Genomic DNA, 18,633 nt, shown 5'->3' on the forward strand with positions numbered 1-18,633 from the left:
CCTGTGAAAACCTGTTTCTTCTGACTGCCATGACTCACACATATTTTATTTCCACTACCTCAATGGTTGACCCTTCTCTTGCTCCTTTTCTCACTCTACTTCTTCCCCTCAGTTTATAAAGATTGAAGTCCCCTAGAATTATATCCTGGGTCAAATATTCTGCTGTGGCTGCAAACCCTAGAGAATGTTCCCTAGTATGATGGCTTTAGATACTTCTGTTTCCTGGTAACTCTAAACTCTACATCTTCACTCTTTCCAGAAATTCCAGGCTCATATATCTATTGTCCTCCTGACATTTTCAAATGGATTGCTGCAAGGATTGGAAACCTTGCATGGTCAAAACAGAGGCCTTGCTGCTTCTCCCCACCAATTAACATGGCTTCCTTGCTTGTTTTCTCACTTCCTTGTTCTATTACATAACACTCCAATCATTTGCACCCTAAACCTCACTCACACCTAATATCCACCATTATCCATGCTCCTTCCATTCCTCGCCTTTATAGATCTCTTGACTTCATGTCCCCATCCCTCACTGCACTCCATCCAACTGTAAACTCCTTTGTAGAACCTATTCTCACACTCCCCATCTCATAGCAAGTGTGTGTCCTGAGTGCTCCCAGAGCAGATTCTGTGTGTGTGTGTGTGGTGTGTGTGTGTGTGTGTGTACATATAAACTAAGATTGCTTATAATATAATGTGCTACGAAGTTAAACCTTGGGGCTCTGAGGCTAGGATTGTGAACTATGAACAAAAATCGAATGCAAAATGACACAGATGCTGAGATACCTTGTAGATAGGATGCAGACTAGGCAAGCTCCTCATTGTGGCCACAGAAATAACCTCATCCATCAGATGTCCCCTTAGCAGGTGTGACTGTAACTGGTGCAGCTGGAAATCAGGAGTGACTTACCTGATTAACCCATGGATTAACCCATTCTTCCAGGAGCCCCACCTGGAGGAAGAAAACGGAGTCAGGAGTAAACGGAGCGGGGATTTTCTAACTTAACTGTAGGGGATCAGAAGCTTTCTGGGACTCACCGGTAAACCGTCCTTCTGTCCTCCAGTTCCTGTTCATGATATTCCTTAAACAGGTTCTGGGGTCATCATCACTCACGGACCAACCTGGGGGAGGGGGACACACAGAGAGGCGTCCTTCCTGGAAACACCTCACACTCGGCCCACTGCAGGGCCTTTCCATCAGCCCTTTTCCTCAGTCCCACTCTTGCATGTCTCCCCTCATTCCTCTCATCTTTTCTTTGATACCACAATACCCCCACCCCAACCCCCGCTTCTCCAGTCACACCTGTTTCCCCAGAGCCCTCACCTGTGCCTTCAGGTAGACAGTGAATCCGGTCGTCCTGAATCCACCTGTAGCAAGGGAAACAGACCTCACCTTGGGTCCCAGGGCCCTGCACAGTGATCCACTTGCAGAACCGGTCAAAATGCAACAGGTCCTTGTGCTTGCGCAGCTTCACCAGCAGGAGGCGCCTCAGGTGTAAGGGAACGTCGAGCTCCAAGTCGATATTTTGTGGACCAAAACATACCTCAGAGGCAAGTCCGGTATTCTTAAGGAGGACAGTGGAGTGATGTCTTCAAAGAAGCGTAATTCCTTTTGTCCCCCCAGGATACCCGGGGAGGGACCTGAAGCAGGCGGCGGTGAGGAGGAACAGGGACTCCAGTCTAGTGCCTCCAGTCGCATCTTCCTTGCTCCTTCTACCCAAGCAGAGAGATACTACTCATTTTTTCTCTCCTCTTCTCACTTTCCTTTTTCCTATCAGGCAACCAACCCGCACACGATCTCATTCCCCGGCCCAGCTTCCTCTCGCTTCTGGCCTAAAGGCTCAGAGCCTGCGGGCTGCTCCTCCTCGCCTTGGCTCCCAGGAGCACCCACGGAGTCCCAAGTCTCTGCATGCCCTGGTCACGGTCTGCACTGACACTTTCCAGCAATAACCGCAGCAGCTTCCCAAGGTCTGCCTCCCCAAGCTCGCCCACTAGCCACAGCTGTATCAGGTCGGTGGAGCCCGCCAAGAGCGAGTCCCCAGTGGTGACGCGGATCATGTATGTACTTGCCCATCTTGCCTGAACCTGGACAGGGACCTGGGAGAAAGTCTGCTCTTAAGAGGATGAGAGACACAGCCCCCAGGGCACCACACCCAGACCAAAGCCCCTGTTGTGTTTGGGTTGAAAGCGCCACTCCTCTCACCTACAGGTTCCTCTCCCACTCAGATGCAGGTGTCTGGTTCACTATATTTCTGCACCCAGGGTTGTTCCTAGCTACCCCAGAAAGTACAATGTTACCTTTACTCACTTGGCAAGCACTCCCAAATGCCAGTTTCATACCCAGTCATGCAGAAGATGACAGCTAAATACTACAATCACCTGACCCAATTTTGGTGTGAAAATCAATGAGAAAGCAATAGACTGCACATAAGGGGGATGGAATGTCTAAAGTGTGGGAGTGTTTTTCCTTGGAAAGTGAGTAAGCTATCTTGGCAAAGACGCAGAGCTTTGTGTTGAGGACAAATGTGGGTAATGCTGGACAGGTGAAGTCGATGTGTTTGTTGTCCAGACTCAGGAGTCAAGAGAGGGAGTTTGGAATTACCCTTCAGTTGAGTCATGAAGTTTCCCTTGGGCCATTCTGAAACAGGGTTTCCTGAGTCCTGCACCCCAGGCTGAGCACCCTTAGTGAGCCCATGGGCATGCTCCCTTCAGAACTAATTCTTTCCCACCCCACCTCCCAGGCTGGCCCTCCTCTCCTCCTGGCAAGCGCTGCCCAAGTACCCATCTTATCCATTCCATCTTTGCCTATGTCTATTCTCCCAGCCCTGAGCACTGCTGCTTACCCTGGGCTTGCCTCTTTCCTGGGCCTCCTGCCCTATAGTAACCAAAAACCCTTGGATGCATACCTTTTTGCATAAATCCTCCATCTCCACATATTGAAATAGTCATTCAAAATAGGTGACTAAAGTGGGAATCTCAATTTCAGTGTACCTTAAACATTTGTTTTAACCCTGATATCCTAAATGCAGAGTCTTTCATGAATTCTTTCCTATAGGGGCTGTTTTCTTTGAGCATGGGTCCATAAAGAGCGCCCTTAGTTCTTCCCTATACAAACCACAACCAGGTGAGTTGACGTTTATTTAAAAGGGAGCTAAAACAGAAAGATTGTTGTGGGGAAAATCACCAAATGAAGCATCTGTCTAGAACTTTATAGTTTTCCCAAAACCTTTTTACACTTGTCTTACTTACTCCTAGTCAGTAACTTGACAGTGATTTTTAATGATTCCTGTCTATATAGTCATAAAGTATTCAATTTGACTTTAATAAAAATAATGCCTGTAAGTTTATACTGCTATTCAATCATTTTGTCTATAAGTTGACTAATAACAGTAACCAATATAATAGACATAAGCAGTTTTAAGAGCTTATACAACTATTCTTGACAAACACAAATTTCAACTGGTGGGGTTCAAAGTCCTGAGGTTTTTAACAGGTTGACATATTTGACTCCATGGGAAAGTTATAGGCCAGGCTATATGGGCTATGACTAAACAGACTCCATTTTACCCTGAGACTCATGTTATGTAGGAAATACTTCTCCCATGGGAACACCCACCTCTGTACCCATCAACATTTGCTTAGCATCTCTCATGGGAACACCCCGCCTCTATAACCATCATTAGTTGCTTAACATGGCATGTTTAGCAACACAAAATGGCAATTCTTGTATAATGAAAAACTGTTCTCTTTTTGATTACTATTTTTCCTAAATAATGTACCATGTCAACAGTGATTATCTAGATTTTAGTAACCATTTTTTTAATTTGTACCTAAGATCATTTTGACCCACTCCCCCTTCTGCTAATGATTTTAGATCTCATGATGTTAGTTTGTAATTTTAAATCATAGAACAGACACTTACGATTGGTGCACTGACTTATGGTAAAAAACCTCTGCAACCCTGTGGTCAGGGCTGTTCTCCCAACAGCCAGTTTTGTGGTGTTATGTGAGACAATCAGCCAGCCAGCTAATACAGACTCTCAAATTTGGACTTCTCCATAGTGATTGGTCTGTTAGTACGTTGTGTCCCACAACAAGGTTATCACAAATTACCCTCCTTGATGTATGAATTTGGCATGCTGTGTTTCTGGAGGGAATTGACAGTGTCAATGTCCATGTGTAGCTAAGATTTAGAAAGTTCTACTGTAAAGTCTAGTTTTTCTCTGATGCTTCCCTGTTCACTCCCACATCTCCCAACACTCAAGAATCCTGGGAACATAAGTGGTCACAACCCTTCCTGCTCCCTCAGCAGCCATCAGTGACCCTGAGGACTTCCCAGGTCCTATGAGACCCAACTCACTTCTTTTCCTTGGGTTTTATGAGACACCCAAGTGTCCTTCCAATAAATCCCCCTTTGTTGCTTAAGTTAACTTGAAGGGGATTTCTAGAACAATGGATTCTGTCATAGGTAAGAACAAAAATATCCTTTCAGGGTAGGATACTTACAGTACTAGCTCATTCAATATGTAAGATTACTTCTCTTATAACTCCCATCTAAAGTTCATTCTTTTTTTTTTTTTTTTTTTTGCCTCGCAGGACTTGATTATTTATTTAATACAATTACAATGTATTTATATTAAATAATATGATATATGTAAAATATAATATTCAACACTTATTAAGGCTTCATCTTTGGGCCCAGCACTATTTTAAGTATGTACCTTTTTATTTCAAAAAAGTATGATATTGGTTCTTTTTAGTTATGCATAACATTAGGATTCATTTTGACATATTATAAAAGCATGGAATATAAATTGCTCTAATTCAGTCCCCAGTACTTCCCCTTTCCTCCCTCCTCCCTCCTTCTGTTCCATTCCTTCTACTCTACTGAGTCTTCTTCTGTTTACTTTTTTTTTAATAAGTGTCTTCACAATCTCACACGATGGTGAAATTCATTGTGGCATATTCATATGCATACATAGGAAAGTAGGTCAGATTCATCCCAATCTTCTTCCCTTATCCCATCCTTACTCCTTCCCCCTTAAGGCCCTTCATCTAGTCTATCAATATTTATTCTATTTTGATGGAATCCTCACCCCTCTTCCCTTCCCCCTCCTTCTTTTCCCCCTTATTTTGGACTAGCTCCCATATATGACAGAAAACATTCAATCTTTGGTTTTCTGAGTCTAGCTTATTTCACTTAGCATGATAGTCTCCAGTTTCTTTCACTTACCAGCAAATGCCATGATTTCATTCTTGTTTATGGTTTAGTAATACTCCATTCTGTATATATACCACATTTTCTTTATCCATTCAACTGTTGAAGAGCACCTAAGTTCACTTTATAGCTTGACTAAATTGGAAAATTACTCATAGAAGAATGAAAATTGATCCCTATCTCCCACTCTGCATAAATGCCAAATCAAAGTGGATCAAAGACCTAGGAATTAGACCAGAAACTCTGAAACTGCTAGAAGAAAATATAAGCCCAACACTGGAACATGTTGGCTCAGGAACAAACTTACTTGACTAGATTTCTAAAGTGCAAAAAATAAAATAAAAAATCAATAAGTGATAACATCAAAATTAAAAACTCCTGCATTGCAAAGGATGCAATTAAGAGCATGAGAGAGCCCATAGAATATGCAAGCTCTTTGTAACCTCATCCTCAAATAGGTCATTATTATCTAGAATATATAAAGAACTCAAAAACAAACAACTAAACTAATAATTGGGCAAAAGAACTAAACATACTTCTCAAAAGAAGAAATACAATTGACCAACAAATACATTAAAAATTGTTCAACTTCTCTAGCAATCAGGGAAATACAAATAAAAACTACTTTAAGATTTCCTTTCATTCCAGTCAGAACAGCAATTATGGGGAATACACATGATAATAAGTGTTGTTGAGGACATTGGGAAAAGGCACACTCCTACATTGGCAGGCCTGTAAATCAGTACAACCACTCTGGAAAACAGTGTGAAGATTTCTCAAAAAACTAGAAATAGAATCACTGTATGACCCAGCTACCCTACTCCTCGGTATATATGCAAAAGTTCTAAACATTAGTGTACTACAGGGATGCAGCTGTATCCGTGTTCATAGCAGCACAGCTTTATGGTCAAAGTCCATTCTCGTCACTTCTCCTGACCTCCATCCTCTTGTGCCACACTGTGCTCCTTCCCATCTGGCCTAAGGTAAGCTACACCCATTTGTGGACCTAGAGGCTTAGCATAAATGAGAGCACCAATTTTCTCCTCACACATTTTCCTCCTTTCTCTCCCTCTTTCTCTCTCTCCCTCCCTCTCTCTTCAGTATGTATTTATTTTTGTTTTTAACTGATACACAAAACACAAAAATTGTACATAATGTCAGGAAATTTTAACTTAAAACTATAATGAAATATCACTACATATCTATTAGTTAGGATAAAATGTTTTAAAAACTGTCGATACCAAATGCTGACAGAATGCAGAGCAACAGGAATTTTCATTCATAGTTGCTGGGAATACAAAATAGCACAGCCACTTTGGAATACAGTTTGAAAGTTTCTTACAAAACTAATTATATCTTTGCTGAGCCTGGTTGGGCACACCTATAATCCCAGCTGCTCAAGAAGCTGAGGCAATAGGGTTGGGAATTCAAAACCAACCAGAGCAGCAGAGAGGTGCTAAGCAACTCAGTGAGACCCTGTGTCTAAATAAAATACAAAAAAGGACTGGGAATGTGGCTCAGTGGTTGAGCGCCCCTGAGTTCTATCCCCAGAACCCACCCCTCCCAAAAAAACTAAATGTACTTTTGCCATATGATCCGGCAAATGTATTCATAGGAATTTAACCCATTATGTCAACACAAAATCCTGCAGGAGTGTTTATAAAGGTTTTATTCATAATTGTCAAAATTTTGAGGCAACCAAGATATTATTCAATAGGTGAATGAATAAACAAACTGTGGTACATCCATGCAATGGAATATTATACAGCAAGAAAAACAAATGAGGTATTGAGCAGTGAAAAGACATGCAGGAATCTTAAATGCATTTTGATAGCTGAAAGAAGTCAGTCTAAAAACACTATAGTCTTTATGATTTCAACTATATGACATTTTGGGCAAGGCAAAGCTATGAAGACAGTAAAATGACAAATGATTGTCAAGGGTGAGATGGGAAGTGAGAAGGGAGGAATAGGTAAGGTACAGGAGAATTTTAGGATGGTGAAATTCTATGCACCAGGAGTGAAACTTACTGTAAAATCATGGTCTTTTGTTAATTTACCAATATTGGTTCATTAATTTTAATAAATGTACACCACTAATGCAGTTGCTAACAATAATAGAGGAAATTGTGGAGGGAGTGGGTAGGTAGGAATTCTCTGTACTATCTATGGGGAGATGGTATATGGGAACTCTGCACTATCTACTCATTATTTTGTAAATCAAATACTGTTCCAAAAAAATAAAGTCTATTAATTTTCTTAAAGTCTGATGGGAAGGATATCAATTATTCCAAAACACATGGGCCATAAACACACAATAAAGTCAATTACTTTTAGTTTCTTTCACCTAATACCATCCTCAATTCAATACCCCAACACTAATCACTTCACCATTATTGACTTATGTTCCACCTTCTTCAGTCTGTCCCTCCACCCTGTGTCCCAGCACCCAGAGGCCTTTACCTGGGACAATCAATAGTACTCAGACTGTTATTCTTCATGGGCTTATGTCCTATTTTCCCATAGATTCTAAATGTAAATTTAAAAGATTTGTTTTCACCCTGTAATTGAACCCTCATTCAGTATGTATGAGACCCTTCTTTGCTCCGGTGTTTGCTAAAAATTTATTGTTAAAAGGCTGTCTTTTCTCCAATGTATGTTTTTGGTGCCTTTGTCAAGGATCGGATGACTGTATCTGTTTGGGTTTCTATCTCTGACTTCTATTCCATTGATCTATGTGTCTGTTTTTATGCCAGTGACATGCTTCAAAGTCTAACTTGAAAACAGGTATTGCGATGCTACCAACATTGCTCTTTTGGCTCAGAAATGGTTTGGCTATTCTGGTTCTCTTATTTTTCTATATAAAACTTAGGACTCTTTTTTCTACTTCTGTGAAGAATATTGCTGGTAATTTAATGGGAATTGCATTGCATCTGTGCATCACTTTTGATAATATGCCCACTTTAACAATATTAATTCTGCCTATCCATGAACACAGGAGGTCTTTCATCTTCTATCTTCTTAACTTTCTTTCTTCGGTGTTCTACAATTTTCATTGTAGAGGTCCTTCACCATCCTTGGTTATTCCTAGGTAGTTTTTGAGGCTACTGTAAATGGAATGATTTTCCTGATATCGTTTTTAGTGGATTTGTTATTGGTATATAGGAAAGCTATTGAGTTTATATAGAGATTTTGTATCCTGCTATGTTGTTGAATTTCTTTGTCATGTTTGTAATTCTTTGGGTGAGCTTTTTGAATCTTCAATGTACAAGAAAATATGTTCTGTAAACAGTGATAATTTGACTTCTTCATTTCCTATTTCCATTCCATTTACTTCCTTCTCTTGTCTAATTGCTTTGGCTAAAATTGAGTAGAAGTGGTGAGAGTGGACATTCTTGTCCTGTTCTGGATTTTATTTTTTCTCTTTTTTCTATGATTTTGGCATTGGGTTAATAACCCAATATATAGCCTGTATGAAGTTGAACAAGTTCCTTCTATCTCTAGTTTCTTCAGTGTTTTATTATGAATGGGTGCTGAATTTTGTAAAGGACTTTTTCTGCATATATTGAGATGATCATCTGATTTTAGTCCTTGATTCTATTTATGTGGTGAATAACAATTATTGTTTTGCATATACTGAACTATTCTTACACCCAAAAATGAAGACATCTTACTCATGATATACAACTTTCTTATTACGTTGTTGAAAATGATTTGCCAATATCTCATTAAAAATTTTTGCATCTATATTCATCAAGGATATTAATCTGTAGCTTTCTCTACTTGATGGCTTCTTATCTGGTTTTGGCATCAGAGTGATACTGGCTTCATAAATGAACTTTGGAGACATTACATCTCTTTCTGTCTCATGGTATAATTTGAGAGCATTGGTATTAGTTCTTCTTTAAAGGTCTGGTAGAATTCAGCTGAGAATCCATCTTATCCTCAGATTGCCTATTGGAAGGATTTATTACTGATTCAAACTCATTGCTTGTTATTGGCCTGTTTAGGTTATCTATATTCTCTTGGTTCAAATTTGGTACTGTCTAGAATTTGTCCATTTCCTCTAGATTTTACAATTTATTGGAACATAAGTTTTCGAAATACTCCCTAATGATTGGATTGTCAATGGTGTCTGTGACTATATTTCCTTTTCATCTCTAATTTTATTAATTTGGGTCTTCTCTCTCTCAGTTAGTTTGGCTAAGGGTTTACCAATCTTTTTCCACTTTTATAAAGAACCAAATCTTAGTTATTTTGATCCTTTGTTTTGCTTTTTATTCTCTATTTTCATTAATTTTGACCCTGATCTTAATAATTTCATTCCTTCTATTGGTTTTGTAATTGTTTTATATTTCTTTTCCTAGGACCTTGAGAGGTATCATTAAGTTATTTACTTGGGATATTTTGATATTTTATGTAGGCACTCATAGCAATGAACTTTCCTCTTAGAACCACCCTCATAGTTTCCAAGAGATGTGGGTATGTTGTATCTGTATTCTTATTTGATTCTAAGAATTCTTATATTTCTCTCCTGATTTCCTTCTATGATTCATACATCATGTAAAAGTGGTACCATTCAGTTTCCACATCCTTATATACTTTTGTAGTTTTTCTTGGTGTTGAGTTCTAACTTTATTCCATTATATCTCACGAGATGCAAGAAATTATATTGATTTTTAAATAATATTTTCCAAACTTGCTTTTGGACCTAAAGTATGGTCCATTTTGGAGAAAGTTCCATGAGCACCTGAGACAAAAGTATATTCATCTGTTTTTGGATGAAATATTCTGTAGATGTCTAGTAAAGCCCATTTAATTTATAGTATTTTTAGTTCTAAATCATCTTTGTTGTTTTGAATTTCCTTGTCTGTAGCCAGAGAATTATGTTGAATCACCCAGTGTTCTTGTGCTGGGCTCTTTATGAGATTTCTGTTAAGTTAGTGTTTTGTTTTATGTAATTAGATGCAGCAAATTGGGGATATAATATTTACTATCACTATATCTTCTCTTTGAATTGTTCACTTTACCAGTATGAAGTAACTTTCTTTTTCTCTTCCAATTAATTTTGGCTTAAACTCTTCTTTGTCAGATAGAAAAGTATCTACTCCTACTTGCTTTTAGGCTCCATTTGCATGGACTACCTTATCCCTCCTTTCACTTTCAGTCTGTGGATGTTCTTGCCAGACAGTATGTATTTGGAAGGCATCACATAGTGGGGTTTCTTTTATTTTTTCCTTTCTTTTTTTTTTTTTTTTTTTGTTTGTTTTGTTGGTTACCAGGGATTGAGTTCAGGTGCACTTCACAACTGTGTCACATCCCCAGTCCTACTCTTGTATTTTATTTAGAGACAGGGTCCCAATGAGTTTCCTAGCACCTCATTTTTCCTGAGACTGGATTTGAACTCACAATCCTCCTGCCCCAGCCTCCTGAGCTGCTGGGATCACAGGCTGCTGGGGTCCAGCCCTAGCAGTAGTCAGCGGTCCTAGGTGGATGGGAGGCATCGGCGCAGTGGAGAAACAGCAGAGACACCAAGTGTTCTGAAGGCTGAATATCTTTATTTTTCTGGCAGCCTTCTATACATTTTTTCTTTAGAATGATTATATCATTTTACAGTTACTCCGAAATTAAAAAAAAAAACTTCAAAAATACAATCTATGCTTCTTCTCAAAATACACATTCTTTCTGTATGATAGCTTAGATCAAAACAACCTTATTTCCCAGTTAGATTAAAACAAGCTTGCCCACCAGCTAAATTGAGGACACTATGATCTGTTAACCTTCAATTTCCAAAACAATTTGACACTAGATTTTCTGAGAAATTACCCTTTCCATGAACTCCAGTGTTTAACAGTGAAAAGCTTTTACTATTATTAACAAAAGGGCAAAGAAATCAACTTATTGTTAATATTAGTCTATTCTATTTCATTTAATGGCAGACTATGATCTTATTTTGATTCTCAAAGAATTAGACTAAACATAGGAAAAACAAATTATATTTATGACTAACCTAAATATTTTTATTATGTAAAGTATCTCTAGAATCAATATACTAGGATAGCAACAAAGGCTAAACACTACATCCAAACTCAGAGGAATACCTCTTTATCCATCTATATTTGAAATTATTATACTAAAGTAATCACAGGCTCTTTTTCACTCAAGCATAGCTGCAATTGTATTTTCATATATTTTATGTATGTATTACTACTAAAGTTTTATTGTGTACTATTTTGTGTCCCAATACGGTAAAACCTCCCAATATTTTTCAATAAGTTTCTAATGATATATTGATTATTAATATTAAAATCAACTACACATGGAAACATGCCACGCCTATGGTCCCCAAGAGGGAAGATGATCTTCCAACAGATCTGTGTCAAATGTTGAGTCCTCAATTCCAACAGAACCATGTCAAGTGTTGGAGTGGTGGGAAATAGACATGGCAACAGGTCACTGTGCCCATCTATTTTTTTCCTTTTATTGATGATGGATTTTATTTTTAATAAAATATGTCATTCTATGTCTTTTTATTGGATACCATTTACATTCAGTATTATTACTGAGAAGCATTCATTATTTTCTGCCATTTTGATTTATTTCTACTGTTTAATTAGATCAATTTTCATTTTCTTAAGTACTCATCTAATGAGATTTATACTTCCTAATATCTACTGCTTGTTTTTATCTTCTTCAGGGTGAGATTTTTTTTAAAAGTATCTTCTGCAATACTGACTTAATAGTCATAAATTATTTTAGTTTATACTTATCACGGAAGACTTTTATTTTCTTCTTTGATTCTGAAGGATAGCTTTGATGAATATAGTAATCTTGCTTGGCAGTTATTTTCTTTTGGGGTTTGAAGTACATCATTCCAAGATGAAAAAAATGACTATCAGAGGAAGATATGACTGATTTTGGAAACATCAAGGGAACTTTGTCAGAATAAGAATTTGTATTTTCACTTCAGAGCAAGGATTAAGGATGGCAGAATCACTGAGAGTGAAAGTGAAAGGACTGATAGCCTTCAGGCAGAGTGACACCAGTAGTGTGGACTCGCTAATGCCACAATTCACTTGGGATCAGTGTCATTTGAGGGTGTGGCTGTGAACTTCAACCAGAAAGAATGGAAACAATTGGAACCTACTCAGAGGATCCTAACAGAGATATGATGCTAGAGAATTACAACCATCTTTTCTCTGTGGGGTATTACCAAACCAGGTGTGATTGCCTTTGGAGAAGGAGTTCTTGGGATCATAAAGAGAGAAATCCCCAAGTTCAAGTTGTGCAGAAGATGGGCAAGCTGAAGACCAGCTGGAGAACCATCAGGAAAACCCACAAAAACACCTGGGGCAATGTATATCCATACATGAGAAAAATGTGTCTAAGGAAAGTGCTCATGAATTTGATCACTTTGTAAACTCACTTCCTCAGAGCACACAGGTAGTTTCTTCAGAACTCATACCCTATATAATTGATTCATATGGGAAATGATTTAAAGATAATTTTGCCTTACTCAATGCTAATAGTCTGAGCTTGACAGCTCAGAAATTTTATGAATTAATTGATGTGAGAATTATTAATTCATGGCAAGCATGAAGAAAATAATGGAATGATACCCCTTGACTATAATACATATGTGAAAGGTCATGGTCTTCAATTTGTTCATCATAATCTGACTTGAGTTGCAGACTCAATCTATGAATTTCCTGAGTGTGGAATCCTCCTCAGCATGAATTCTCTCCTTATTGTTCATCAGATCAATCACATAGGAGAGAAACCTTGTGAATATAGAGATTGCAAACAGGTACTCAACAAGACTGTATACCTCACTATACATCAGACCATGCACACAGAAGACAAACCCTTTGAGTGTGATGAATGAGGCAAATCCTTCACAGAGGAATCAACCCTGCACATACATCAAAGAACACATACAGGTGAAAAGCTATATGTATGCACTGAGTGTGGCAATGTTTTCCAAGAAAAGACAAAGCTCATCATTCAGTGATAAACTCACAAAGGAGAGAAACCCTATAAATGTGCAGAATGTGAGAAAACCTTCAACAAAAACGTATATCTCAGTGTGCATCATAGAGCACACCAGGAGAGAAACTTTCTGAATGCAGCAATTGTGGCTAATACTTGAGAGAGAAATCAACATTGAATAAACATCAAAGAACTCGTATGAGAGAGGATCTGTATTTATGCAATGAGTGTGTCAAAGCCTTTGGGAAAGATGAAGCTCATAATATGTCAGAGAATGACAATCATAGAAATCATATGAATGTTTAGAATGCAGAAGAGACTTCAATCAAATGGCACCCCTCAGTGTACAACACAGGACACACACAGTAGAAAACCTTTTGAATGTAACGAATGTTCAAGATTTCACAGAGAAATCAACCCTACATAGACATCAAATGATTCATACGTTAGAGACAATTTATGTGTTCAGACTGGGCAAGAGCCTTCACCCTTAAATTGAGACTCAGTGTTCATCAGAGAATTCTAACAGGGGAAAAAACTGATGTATGTACTGGATGTGGAAAAGTCTTCTTCTAGAAGTCATATCTCATGCCTACATCAGAGAAATCATACAGATGAAAAAACTGAGAAAGCTATGAATGCAGTGAATGTGATACATCATTTTTCCGGAAATCATATCTCATTATTCAGCGGAGAGTTCACCACAGGAAGAAACCCTATGAGTGTACAGGCGTGAGAAAGCTTTCTCCCAAAAATTACATCTTATTATACATCAATGAACTCATAAAAGAGAGAAACTCTATAAATGTGGTAAATGTAACAGAGTCTTCAGATACAAGTCCAAACTCATTGTATATCAGAGATCTCACAGAGGAGAAGAAGCCCTATGCCTGCCCTGAATATGAGAGAAACTTTCTAGAAGTCAAAGCTCAGCATGTACTAGATAACTCAGAGAGGAGAGACCAAAGAAATAAAAATGGAAAATCCTTCATAGGAAAGTCAAGAAAATGTGAGGTGGGGAATTGTGCTTTAGGCTTGTCAGTGATGGCTTTTCTGAGGACATGATATTTAACCTTAGATGTGAAAGCAAAGCACCAAAGCATACTGGGGGAAGGTGCATTCCATGCAAAAGAAATAGCAAGAGCCGAAGTCCTGAAGAACAAACAATGGGCCTCTCATGCTTGCATTATTGTTGTATATTGAATGACCACTTTATACCAAAGAGGTTGTTCAATATCAATATCTTGTGGAGTTTTGACTTCTGTGAAAGCTGCCATTTGGAAGCCAAACCTCACCATAAATCTGGACAAATATATCAAGGTAAACCCAATTTAATTTATTTCAATAAGCATAGTCCTTTGTAAACGATATAAGGGAACTATGTTTCCAAATTTAATATCAACTTTCATTTAAAATTGAGAAAATCTATTACTAAGAATGCACATTTTGTCATCTCTCATAATGGGTAATAAATGCTATCTCCAAGAAAAACAGGGTTTACCCAAGGATATGAAACTACATAATTAAAGATAACTACGGGTTTCTTGATTGCTCACCGTCAGGTGCCTATCATCCGCCATTTGCCTGCCTCTCACCTGTCCATCGCCTACCTTACACCTATCCATCACCCTACACATGAGTTTCACCTCCAGATCATCCAACAATAGTCAGCAAACTGATCGCAGGACCACCAGTGGAGCACCAGCTGTATGCTGTTGCCTGGAGGTTCACTGTTACAGTACCTGCAGGTTGATTACACGTGGCTGCTGCCATTTGAGACAACACCCAGGGCCCTGTAGGACCACTAGCCCCACTGACTGACCCCATCTCCAGGATCCCTCAGCCCGACCAACACTCCCTGCCTCCCAGCCTTCAACATCAACTGACCGCTCCCTGCCACCAGGACCCCCAGACCAAATGACTGTGCTCTATCACCGGGACCCCAGACTGACTGATTGCACCCACCCTCCAGGATCCCACAACCACACCAAGCACACCCAACATTCAGGACCCCTGCCTGACCAACCACATCCTGCCTCCAAGACCTCCTGCCTGCCACAGCCACACATTGAGCTGCAGCTCCCCATTTCCCAACACATTTCGAAGCAGAGTGACCATCTCTGGATAATCCTGGAAACCATAGCTCCAATCTTTAGGTGGGGCAAATCCCATCCTGAGAACCTGCTGGAGGCTTGAAGCTCATTGTCAGGTACCTATCATGCATCAGGCTAAGAACTCTGAGAGGTTTCATTACTATATGGACTGTTATACTGTAGATTTTCTTTTTCTCCTTATTGAAAAAATTTAAGTTTTTATTCTTTAATTTTCTTGCTCTCTTTTCCTTTTGTTTACCTGTTCCCTCAGAGTCTCTTTCTCCCTTTTTTGAATGCTAACATCCAATTCTTTTGATTACACTCTCAACCCTTTCTATTATCTAGAACTACTGAATATTCTTTTCTTATCCCATTAACAGCCACATTCTACATCCCTCTGCATCCTCTTTGTCCTCCATTTGGAACTGCAGACCTTATTGCAAATTTGTTTGTTTTACTGAAGATAATATTTGGACTCATTCTGTTTATTATGACAATTTTGTTATTGTCCTCATAGGGGCTATTTGGTCTAGGATTGCATAGTGTCTGAATTGGGCACTGCTAATATTGATCTCCCCTTAAAGAAAGGTTTTGGAAACCTATAGGGCCACAAAAAGCCTACAGGGAGAAATCTGTAATACCCCAGATCTGCACTGCTAGAGGGGAAGATAAATGACAACATGAAAAAACAAGGGAAGAAAATAATCGAAACAAATCTAGATTCTATATTAATAGAATCCAATGACAGTATGTTAGCAGAAATGTCAGAAAAGGACTTCAGATTTACATAATTAAGTTGATTCACAAAGTAAAGGATCAGATAAGAGAGCAAATGCAGGCAATGAATGATAATACCAATAAGCTGAAAGAGCACATGCAGGAAGCAAAAGATCATTTCAACAAAGAGATAGAGATTCTCAAAAAAAAAAAAAACACAAATGGAAATCCTTGAAATGAAGGAGACAATAAACCAAATAAAAAACTCAATGGAAAGCATCACCAAAAGACTAGAACACTTGGAAGACAGAACCTCAGACAATGAAGACAAAATATTTAATCTTGAAAATAAAGTTGGCCAAACAGAGAAGACGGTAAGAAATCATGAACAGAATCTCCAAGAACTATGGGACATCATGAAAAGACCAAATTTAAGAATTATTGGGATTGAGGAAGGCCCAGAGATACAAAACCAAAGGAATGAACAACCTATTCAATGAAATAATATCAGAAAATTTCCCAACCTGAAGAATGAAATGGAAAATGAAATACAAGAGGCTTACAGAACACCAAATGCACAGAATCACAACAGATCCACACCAAGGCACATTATAATGAAAATGCCTAACATTCAAAATAAAGATAGGATTTTGAAGGCCACGAGGAGAAAAGCATCAGATTCCATATAGGGGAGACCCAATATGGATAGCAGCCAACTTCTCAACCCAGACTCTAAGAGCTAGAAGGGCCTGGAACAACGTATTCAAGCTCTAAAGAACATGGTTGCCAACCAAGAATCTATACCCAGCAAACTAACTTCAGATTTGAAGAGAAATAAAATCCTTCCATGATAAAAAAAAAAAAGTTAAAAGAATTTACAAATAGAAAGCCTGCACTACAGGAATGTTCTCAACAAAATATTCCATGAGGAGGAAATGAGAAACAACAATGGAGGTCAGCAAAGGGAGGAACTACCTTAGAGAAAAACCACTCAAAGGAGAAACCAAGTAGAGTTAAAAACCAAAAATAAGCCCAAATGACTGGGAATACAAATCATATCTCAGTAATAACCCTGAACGTTAATGGCCTAAACTCCTCAATCAAATGGCATAGACTGGGAGAATGGATTAAAACAAAAGACCCAACAATATGCTGCCTGTAAGAGACTCATCTCATAGAAAAAGACATCCACAGACTAAAGGTGAAAGGATGGGAGAAAACCTACCACACACATGGACTCAGTAAAAAAGTGGGGATTTCCATCCTTATATCAGATAAAGTGGACTTCAAGCCAAAGTTAGTCAGAAGGGATCAAGAAGGACATTTCATACTGCTTAAGGGAACCATGAATCAGGAAGACATAACGATAGTAGATAATTATGTCCCAAACAATTGTGCATCCCTGTACATCAAATCCTTCTCAATTTCCAGAATCAAATAGACCACAACACAATAATTCTGGGTGACTTTAACACACCACTGTCACCACTAGGTAGATCTTCCAAACAAAAATTAAAATAAGAAACCATAGAACTCAATAACACAATCAATAACCTAGACTTAATAGACATACATAGAATATTCCATCCATCATCAAGCAGATTCACTTTTTTTCAGCAGCACATGGAACTTTCTTGAAAATGGACCATATGTTATGCCACAAAGCGGCCTTTAGGAAATGCAAAAAATAGAGATACTGCCTTGTGTTCTATCAGATCATAATGGACTAAGAGTAGAATTCAATGACAAAAGAAAAAACAGAAATTACTCCAACAACTGGAGACTAAATAATATGCTAGTGAATGAAACATGGATAACAAAAAACATCAGGGAGGAGACAAAAATATTCTTACAGATCAATGAGAACAATGATACAACATATCAAATTCTCTGGGACACTATGAAAGTGGTACTAAGAGGAAAATTCATTGCATGGAGCGCATTCCAGAAAAGAATGAAAAGTCAACAACTAAATGACCTAACATTACAGCTCAAAGCCCTAGAAAAAGAAGAACAGAATAACAGCAAAAGTAGTAGAAGACAGGAAATAATTAAAATCAGAGCTGAAATCAATGAAATTGAAACAAAAGAAACAATTCAAAAAATTGACAATACAAAAAGTTGGTTCTTTGAGAAAGTAAACAAAATAGACAAACCCATAGCCACACTAACGAAGAGAAGGAGAGAGAAAACTCAAATTACTAAAACTCGTGATGAAAAAGGAAATATCACAACAGACACCATTGAGATACAGAACATAACGAGAAGCTACTTTGAAAATCTGTATTCCAACAAAATAGGAACAACCAAAGACATTGACAAATTTCTAGAGACATATGTTCCTCCCAAACTGAACCAGGAGAACATACACAATTTAAACAGATCAATATCAAGCAATGAAAAAGAAGAAGCCATTAAAAATCTACCATCCAAGAAAAGCCCAGGACCAGACGGATTCTCAGCTGAGTTGTACAAGACCTTCAAAGAAGAACTCATTCCAATACCTCTCAAAGTATTCCAAGAAATAGAAAAGGAGGGTACCCTATAAACTCATTCTATGAAGCTAATATCACCCTCATACCAAAACCAGGCAGAAACCTCACGAAAGAAAATTTTA

General features: G+C 38.3%; 2 pseudogenes across 2 annotated transcripts in view; both read right to left on the minus strand.

Moving 5' to 3' along the window:
* The window catches only part of LOC306657707 (ATP synthase F(0) complex subunit B1, mitochondrial-like), a 9,805-nt pseudogene extending 7,747 nt beyond the window's left edge, over window positions 1-2,058 (minus strand). The window contains exons 1-3 of the transcript in view: window positions 1,870-2,058; window positions 1,394-1,565; window positions 1,039-1,122 (exon numbers count right to left, since the gene is read on the minus strand). The product of the transcript in view is annotated as an ATP synthase F(0) complex subunit B1, mitochondrial-like (transcript). The remainder of the gene's footprint in view (window positions 1-1,038; window positions 1,123-1,393; window positions 1,566-1,869) is intronic.
* Window positions 1-18,633, minus strand: part of LOC306655724 (olfactory receptor 1E5-like) — a 517,137-nt pseudogene that overhangs the window by 307,120 nt on the left and 191,384 nt on the right. The window lies entirely within an intron of this gene.

The sequence above is a fragment of the Sciurus vulgaris genome, assembly GCF_902686455.1.
Source record: "Sciurus vulgaris genome assembly, chromosome: 3".
Classification (NCBI taxonomy): domain Eukaryota; kingdom Metazoa; phylum Chordata; class Mammalia; order Rodentia; family Sciuridae; genus Sciurus; species Sciurus vulgaris.